Source organism: Vigna radiata, unplaced genomic scaffold (genome assembly GCF_000741045.1).
Source record: "Vigna radiata var. radiata cultivar VC1973A unplaced genomic scaffold, Vradiata_ver6 scaffold_171, whole genome shotgun sequence".
Lineage (NCBI taxonomy): Eukaryota > Viridiplantae > Streptophyta > Magnoliopsida > Fabales > Fabaceae > Vigna > Vigna radiata.
Window position 1 is genome coordinate 143444 of NW_014542551.1, and position 10085 is coordinate 153528.

Sequence of the window (10085 nt, forward strand, 5' to 3'; positions counted from 1 at the left end):
GTAAACCTAAGAAAAATAAATAATTTTTTTAACGAATGAAGAAGAAAATATAATACAGGGATTATAAAGACCTTTTAGTGATAATATTAAAAAAGAGAATAGAAGAAGTTATAGGTTCAATTTCTTCCATTATTGTAGCATTCTAAATTGCTAACTATAAGTTTTAGACATCATATATATGATGACTTTGAAGGCCACCATTGGTATTATTTCGAAAGTTTAACTCAATTGTGGAAATTTCTTTTGGCTTTAAATGTAAAATCCTATTTGGTTATTGCCTAATTATGTAAATAAGAATATTTTAATGACAATTAAACTTAAATAATAACATTAATATAATAAATTAAATGTAAAATCCTATTTGACATATATAGTAAAATTTCAAGAACTTAAATAATAACATTAATATAGTAAATTTGAAAATCATTACTGAAGTATATAAAGCTGCACCAAAAAGTCTCTGGAAAAATTATATTGGCCAATAAATTAAAAAGTAAACCTTGTTTTTGTGAAGAACAGAACAAGCATTATTTTCAGAAAAAAAAAAAAAGAAAAAACTGAGAACATCATGTTTTTAACCAAAAAGAATTATTTATTATGGAAGACATTTTATATATATGGCCGAAGAGATGTGATAGAAATAAATGAATGTCCAACCGTATAGGTAAACATTTCTTGACTACTTTTTTCTGTTTGAAAAGTCTAACGAATTATAAAGGTGACAATAATGCAACGATATATTGCAAAATAAATCTCAATGAAGGGGCAAATTTCTACACTTTACATTCAAAATAGCCCTCAAGAAAATATCTATTCTCTTTGAAAATCAATTAATGGAAAAATTACAAGTTTGCTTTAAAAAAATTAAACAACTCCAATGTGTTGTTTCAAAGAAAAAAATAACATTTCTGTTTTTAAAATAATTATCCAAACATGAATAAATTGCTAAAGAGTGATTATTTTATTCATAAGAAAAATAAACAAACAAATCTCTGTGAAGTAAGTAGGAGATTGAATAGGTAAATTTCTGAAATAAAAATTAGCTTTAATTGTTTCTTTTCTTCTCGAAGTGTGTCAAATTCATTTTCTTTTTAAAATAATATCAATTTCATCCTCATACACAAAAAATTTGTGTCAATCAAGTCATTGTCGTTAAATAAGCGAAACGAAAATAACTTCATTGACACAAATTTGTTGTGTACGAAGATGAAATTGACATTTTTCTAAAAAGGAAACGAATTTGACACACTCCAACCAAACTGGAAAGAAAAGAAGCAATTAAACCTAAAAAAATTAATATAAGTGTGATTCTTGACACATGCAATGCAACCCAATTACATTTTTTGATGCCATAGAAACAAAACAAAAAAGAAAATCTAAGGCAGAGGCAGATTTAAAAAGAATGACAAAATAAATTGGGTATGAAAGAGACTTACAGTGTTTTTGAGATAATTATTTTCAACTGGTGACTGATTTTCCATGATGATAAATACAAAAGCAGAGACTAATGAAAAATCTAACTAACAGGAAGCACTTTCTGAGCTTTCTCCTTTTGAAAACCCAGAAGCACGTTTCCGCTTCGTAAAATTATCGTGTTGCAATGTTCCAAATGAAGAGAGAAAGCTAGAAACCCAGAGTCATTGAAGAACTAAGTAAGAGGAACACTTATATATAGCGCTAACTTTTTCTTCTTTTTTTTCTGCTTGCTTGGTTATTTTTTTCCAAAGAAAAGACGTTTTATTTATGGGAAAAAAAAGGTATTTATTACATTACCATTATTGAGAAATTGGTAAGAGGAGACTTCTATTTTCATGAACATTGAAAATTATGATTCATATAGATAATGATTCTTAGAATTCTTACTTTAATGTTGAGAATCATTAATCTTGATGAGTGTGATATTTGAAAAGGACTGAGTATTATGGTATAGTTTAAAAATAGTGTTTATATAAGTTTTTTTTAGAAAGAAAAAGAAATATTAATTTTACTAAACAATTTAATTCATTACGAAATTAAATAATTTAATAAAAATAACTTGTTTTAAGTAAAACTTTTATTCTGATTTAGAAAATATAGTTTTCCATCTTTCAGAATAAATAATTCCAATAATTTTGTTTAATGTGTTGACTTTTATAGGGTAAATCAAACAACCTCTGAAAAACAAAAAAATTGTAATCTTACCTTAAAGAATGGCAATCGTATTAATATCAGGAGTTTTAATCATTGTTAATGGTTTTGGACATATCTAATTAGAAATAAATGGTGTTCCTTATTTTTTTAAAAACCAAAGACTTCTATGTTTAGTTTGTAAAATGATATTTTTTAATATTTTTATTTTTAATGTACTGATATTTATTAGTTAGAATAATTTTATTTTTTAAAAAATTATAAAAATAGTTTTTTTTTCTTGACTAGGGTTTTCTCGTACTCTTACTTATCTCCAAATGAGGAAAATCACAGTTACGAAATTTTTAAGAGAAATTCTGTAGTTTGATGAACTTTAATTGAAATATTGTTACGATATGAAAGTCGGATTGCTAAGCTATAATATTTTAATCATTTTTCAAAACATGGTTATGTTTTCCCAAGAATGAAATAAAAAATATGAGCTTGTTGATTCAGACGTTTCTCATACACAAGTTGAAAGTAAAACTAAATAGGAAGAAAGTGAATCCTTTTTATGCATGAATAGGAAAAGAATCTTGATTAATTATGACTTTCATACCAATGTTACAAACAATATATTTAATAGTTATTCTAACATGATAACTATTACATTTGTATGTCAGTAATAACATTAAAATTTATTTAAGACTTTTTTATGTGTTATCTAAAATTTTATCGTCGTATAGAAATTACTTAAATTTTATCATTAATAGTTCAACCTAATTTGACTAAAATGTTACTTTTTGGATAAAATATTTTATAAATAATGTATTATAATATTTGCAAAAAATATTATTTAAATTTTAATAATATTGAAAATAATATATGGTTAGAATACTATAAGGTTTTTAAACACTTTTTTTACATATATGTGTGACTCATAAACCTTAGTTCTTTTTAGGCTTAATACCTTTGATGGTCCCTATTTTCGTCAAGTTTGTTTACTTTGGTCTCCATTTTTTTTTCTGTTCAATGTTATCCTAAAGAGTGTAAATTTTGTTCAATTTGGTCTTTTTAGCTAACGCCGTTTAAATCGTTAACGGCCAGATCTCCACATGTGCAATTAGAGAGTGAACTATCATTTATGTTGTGACGTGGACTAGATCAGTCATCATCATAGGGACCACATTCGAAAATAATTAACAGAAATGAGGACTAGATTGAACAACCTTCATTCATTACAAAACATAGAGCCACATCACTATCTTCTTCAACCTTCAGCCCAACCAAAAATAGAAACCCTACTTTCTTTCTAAAATTCTAGCCCTAGCGCCGCCACACCTAAACCCTCAGGCCACCACCGCAATCACCACATACCTGCAAACGAAACCCAAAAGACCATTACCATGACGCGGCTGCGACCACCTCCACGCACCACCATCTTCATCGCGCGCCTTCACCACCATCATCTTCTTCACCTACCATAGCGATTGAGGGTTTCAATTTGGGGGTTTTTTTTGTGTTATCTGGTTTTTGTAAATTGGAATGTATGATTTTCGTTTCAAAATTGATTTGGGGAATTCTTGGTTCTTCTCTGTTTTGCGAGTGGTTAGGGATTTTGTTCTTCCCTGCAGGTATGGGTTTTGTGAAGTGGGGGATGAGGGTTCAAATTGGGAACGTTAGGGTTTCTGAACTTGGGGTTTTTCGTTTTGGGTTCATTTGATTCGCGATAATGGGTTTCGTGGTGATTGTTGTTGGATGCACGGGTGGCGCCAATGAAGGTGTTGATAGGTGGCCATGGGTGGTGTTTTTGGGTGGTTGTTGGACAGAGAAAATGATGGAGGTGAGAAGATGGTGGCTGGTCGTGACCGTGGCGGTGGTGGTTAGGGTTAGGTGGTGGCTAGGGTTTTTGTGTACGGGGAAATTAGGGTTTCTGGAGGTAGGAGATGATGATGACGTGTCATGGGTGATTTGTCATTAATTGTACAACTGGACAGTTGGCCGTTAACGATTTAAACGGTGTTAGCAAAAAGGACCAAATTGAACAAAATTTACACTCTTTAGGACAACATTGAACAGAAAAAAAACATGGGGACCAAAGTGAACAAACTTGACGAAAATAGGGACCGTCAGGGGTATTAAGCCTTCTTTTTACATCAAAATGTTTTTTTTTTTTTATATATGAACACTATTCAACCTTCTTCTAATATTTTTCAGATCCTTGTTCAAACTTTGATACAATCTTTGGATAACATGATTTCATATTGTAATTTTTAGTTTATTCTTTTGGAATTTTTCTTTGAATATCTAATTTTGTTTCTCAATTATACCATTTTTTGTTTCTCAATCCCTAAACTCTTATTTTAAAATAATAGAAAAGAATGAATACATTTCAATATAGACCTAAATTGAGTTTCATATTACAAAATTTAGAGAAACCTTAGTATTTTTGGTTTCATAATAATGTTAGAAATCAATATATGGCATCCCAAGCATGAATTCAGGGCTAAACATCTTCAATGTATCTCTATTATTCATGACTTAAGTAATTTATTATTAGGCACTTATTATTCATGACTTAAGTAATATATTATTAGGCACTTATAACAAAGTAGTTTGTTCTTAGTTTTCTTAATAGAATTGTATACTCTTGGTTTTGAGCATTTAATGTTATATATGATTGTTGTTTTAAAATTCGTCTATGTTTCATCTTCATCTTGCACTTTCTTCCATAAATCAAAATACTACATTGAGGGTTATTAAAGAAGTTCAACATGGATGGTTGCAAAGAATCTTGAATTCCAATGGCCACAAACTGCTAATTAGATAAAGATGAAGATGCTATAGATGTAGATCAAACAATGTACTGAGATATGATTTGATCACTATTATATGTAAATCCTAGTTGCTTGATATAATGCATAATGTGTGTGTTTGTGCAAGATTTTAGTCATGTTCAAAAGAATCACACCTTACTATTGTAAAAAGGATAATGAAGTACTTAAAAGCAACTAAAACACTTGGTCTATGGTATCAAAGAGGTGCAAATATCACTTGTAGGGTATAATGATTCATACTTTGGAGGTTGTAAAGTTGACAAAAGGAGCATCAGTGGCACATGTCACTTACTTGGTTGTTCAATAGTCTCATGGCATTCTAACACACAAGCATGTGTAGAACTATCCATTGTTGAAGCTAAGTACATTACAACTGGTAGTTGTTGTGCTTAATCAATATGGATAAAATGTCAATTAGAAGACTATGACATCAATCTAGAATAAAATCCCCTTAAGTGTGATAATACCAGTGCCATAAACTTAACAAAAAGATCTAATTTTGCATTCCAAAACTAAGCACATAGAAATAAAACATCATTTCATAAGAGATCATGTAGCAAAAGGAGAATGTAAAATTGAATATGTGTAGACAATCCAAGAACTAGAAGACATTTTCACTAAACCACTACTTAAGGATGGATTCTTCACAATAGGAAATGAATTAGGCATCTTAGGTGTTGAATGTGCATCCTAAAAGGTAGAAATAATATTGCTTTGTATATTGTTAAGACTCCGGCAAGTGTATCGAATCGTATCAAGTAATATAAAATGGTAAGACCAAGTATCGTTTTCCCAAGAGACTCACGACATTAAACAGGGTTGCTTTTGCTTAACCAATTAAGACTATAAGAACAATATTTTGGGGTTTTTAAATGCAAAATGCGGAAAAATAAACATGAATGAAATTTGATCAATTGAGGCTAAACACAAAAGTGAATGGATGATGTTGATAATATGAGATGAATATGATGTTAGGGTTTAGATTTCACCTAATCACTCTCATGCATAACGAATTCATCTTCTTCATTAATGTTAATGTCACTTTCTAATTTACTTTTAACCCGATGTCTCGGTAAAGAAAGCCTAATTACTAGTTCACAGTGTCTTGTATCCCTAGCAACTAATCATGCATTACATTCGCACAGAAGCTTAAAGGCAATCGGTCCTCTTATCCTTATGTCTAGGTAATATTGCTCCCGAGAGAATTCCTCAGATCGTGATTTGTAAGATATATCTTGATAACAATCCCAGGGAGAGAAAAGGAGAGTTGTCACATCCCCAAATCGTCCAACCCTAGGAGTACGAAATCTCCTAATATTTACAAATCATAAAACATCACAAGCATTTGAGCAAAGAAGAATATCTCTAACAATTAATGAAAGAAGCATATATTAATAACAAGAATCAATTCAAATACGAAGGAGTTTAGAGGTTACATCTTTTCCCGGCAACAAATAAGATTAGTTCTTTATCATCAAGGAGAAACTAGGTGTACAATGGAATGGAAGAGATAAAACCCTAGAAAGAGAAAAGGAGAGCTCTCATATCCCCAAATTTGCCCCCAAACGGGTGAAAAATGTGTTTTTGTGCTTAAGCCATCAAAAAATACATTCTCTAAGGTGTCCAGGTCTTTAAATAGGACAGAAAGATAACAGAAAACAGGTTTAGGCCCAAAACAAATCAAAAAAATAACAGAAGTACTGGTTCAGGTCCACGCAAATGCGCTCAACGATAGGTGCGACACTCAGAATAACGCTCAGTGTTGGCGCCCTAGCGTAAAACAATGAAAAATTGGTACTAAGAATGGCGTTCAACGTCACTTTTCCGCTCAACCCAACATTTCTACACTCTGGTTGACTTTTTAGCATTTTGGTTGACTTTTCTGGTTGACTTTTCTACATTCTGGTTGACTTTTTTGCATTCCAACTCCTTGATACTTCAACCATTCTTTCAAATCATTCAATAACCTACAAAATCAAGGGAATTAAGTATAAAATCATAAAGCATATCCTCAACTCTCTTATTCACAAAACTAAAGCAAAATCATGAGTCCAAGCAAGTTTCTAAGTAAAAAAGGGTACATTAAGTATCAAAATTAAGTATAAAAATAACGGTTTTTCAACCGTTATAACAACCCCAAACTTAGAACTTTGCTTGTCCTCAAGAAAACAAGATGAATCTTAGTCTTCCACAAATCAACACAATGGTTTGACACATTCCAAAACTCTTCTTTCAAGACAAGTAATCACTAAAATCAGCTCATCAATGAAATTTGGTCAAGATGCACACATGCTTTGATTCACAACAACTCGTCATGGTGTTCACACAATCACATAATATCCAACAGATGCTATTCTAGTGAATGATCAATTAACTAAACACAGATATAATCATGAATTCATGGAATCATTCCTCATTAGATAAAGTGTTTCACTCAATCCCTCAGGTGTTTCAAGAGGTCACTCCTTCCCTCTACTACCCACATGTCACATAAAAAAAAATTCCTTTCAATTACCACAATCAAACATACTCACACACACATGTCATTACAAGGACTTTTCATGGCTTATAATGAGGTCGGGCTAACAAGAAAAATTGGTTTTTCTATATCACAAAATCCTTGAGTTAAGAGAGTTATTCATACATTTATAATTCAAGCACAAACTCTCTTTAAACAACCAATCCCACTCATTCCTAACTTTCCCCCCTTTTGCATTGATCTTTCCTTTCTTTCATTTTATCTTTTCTATCTTTTGCTCAACACTTTAGCTCAATGCTTATCTTTTCTTTTTCAACTTTCCCAAAAAGTGATTGTTGATGAGCAGGTTCAGTTGGTGCCTATTAATCTTCAAACTATCGGCACCTTTGTCTTCCACCATGGGTGTGTGTTTGTCAAATTCATATGTACCTCCTGCAACACGGTTAGTGCAATGTGGTTCCATAGAAATAACATGCAGAGGTATAACACCCAATATCAGTGTAAGAGGCTGAACCTCAGATATACCCTCAGAACATGAATCACTCTCAAATGTAGAAACAATATAAACAACAAACTCAGATTCATGTTCAATGCATGGAGAACAAACATTCAGATGCGATAACAAAGAGTGGTTCTCATCATGCAAAGAGGAGGAATGAAAATCATGCTCATCAATAATATAATCATCAACATACCCATCATCAGCATGATCATCAACAACAAAATCTATCTCAGGTATGTTTACCTCCACTTCCCTAGATGTGGCTAAAGTGGTGGAAGGTGAAAGTGGTCTACCTATCTCAAAAGTGGTACTCATATCTGCCTGTTCCTCAACATTTTCATCAGATTCACAATTAGTATCATCAATCATAAAGTTGGAAGCTGGTTATATCACAGAATTGATCTCAACACAAATAGAGCAAGAACCAGCTTCACAACCACATTTAAAATTTTCACAGTTAATCCCAAATCTAAAACATCTTCAGTTTTCACAGTTTCTCTATCAAAGTCATCACTAACATGTGAATCTGCAGCAGAATCAAGAATATCTGAATGCATGAATAACTCAGGCAAATCAAGTGGGATTTCAAGTTTAGAGAAAACCTGGGTTGATTCATGATTCATCTCACCAATAAAAGCAGAATGATCCACTGCATCCTCAGGCGCAAGAGTAGGGACATATGAGTGTAGGAGAGTAGATGGTGCACTAGTAGGCTCATGACTCTGCTCCTCATCCCCTATGCGGGTGACACTGTCATCATCAGTAATCTGAACAGTCTGAATTGGAGGTCCCTCTAAATCACGAGACTGTTCCTCAATGGCCTGCCTGGCTATCTGCCTCCACAACTCATTCAATGTTGGCTCAGAAGAAGTAGAAGATTTGGAAGGTGGTCGGGCAGATGCCTCTTGTTGTTCTCGTTTCCTCTGATTTTTCTGTTGTGGCCGCCTGTTATTGTAGATGTTGGTAGCATAAGCTTGAGGCTCATCATGAGATACAGGGTGCTCCGAAGAAGGACAAGCATCCGTATAGTGGTCACTGGAAGAACATATAGCACACCGCCGTGCAACAGATGCAGATGGAGGTGTTGGTCTCTGGTTGGATACCAGTTGTGTCACCAAACTCTCAAGAGAATCAAGCTTGCTTTCCAATTTCTTGCCAACAACTGATAAAGAATGGGTCGGCTCATGAAACTGCGACTGCTGTGGTTCCTGAGCAAGCAGAGAAGGCATGCAAGGAGTCTGGAATGATGGTTCCTGATATTGATGCTGTGAAGTACCATACCATCCCAAGTTAGGATTAGCCCTCCCAGGATCGTCGCTATAACCATTCCGCACAGGGGAGAATTTGTCAAGAAACTGATGCTCAAGATCTTCCCAACAGGTGACGGATCCAGGAGTAATACAACAACACCAATCCCTTGCCGCTCCATGTAATGAGTACTCAAATGCCCTTAAGAACATGTCCTCGTCCGGGACATCTGGAGGTTTCATTGAAGAGCATATGGTGTAGAACTCCTCCAAATGTCTATATGGGCATTCACTTGCAAAACCATGAAACCTAGGTAGCAAATTTATCAGTCCAGTGTTGAAAACACAACGAATATCCTCCTCATCAAGTGGAAACGGCTCCCTAGGAGCACTCTCATGAGATGGAGGAGGAACCGTTCTGTTCTCAACATAGAAATCAATAGAGTATATATGAGAACCATACTCAAAGTCAGATACAGAAGGAGAATCATAATCATAGACACATGCAGAAGAAGCAGTGTTCACATAGCCAAACTAGGTAGACATGGAAAAGAAGGGGGAAATGAAGAATGCAATGAAAATATGAAACTAAAGCTACCTAAATGCAACATACAATGACGAACACACAAAACAGAACATCACACTCACAACACAAGACAAGATAACACACACTAACACAACAAAAGACCCAAAATCGAACCGTTGGTCCCCGGCAACGGCGCCAAAATTTGATGGGTGTCGCCGCCCAATCAAATTTGATTGCATAATAAGAAATTCAGTATAGACTAGGAAGTGACTCCTAGGCCGTCTCTCAAGGACCAAATGTGGTTCGAGAATTAGGTCAGACACGCAGTGGGGGGTTGTGAAATTGGTTTTGTTTGTGAATGCAACTGACGAAATTAAAAATAAAAATT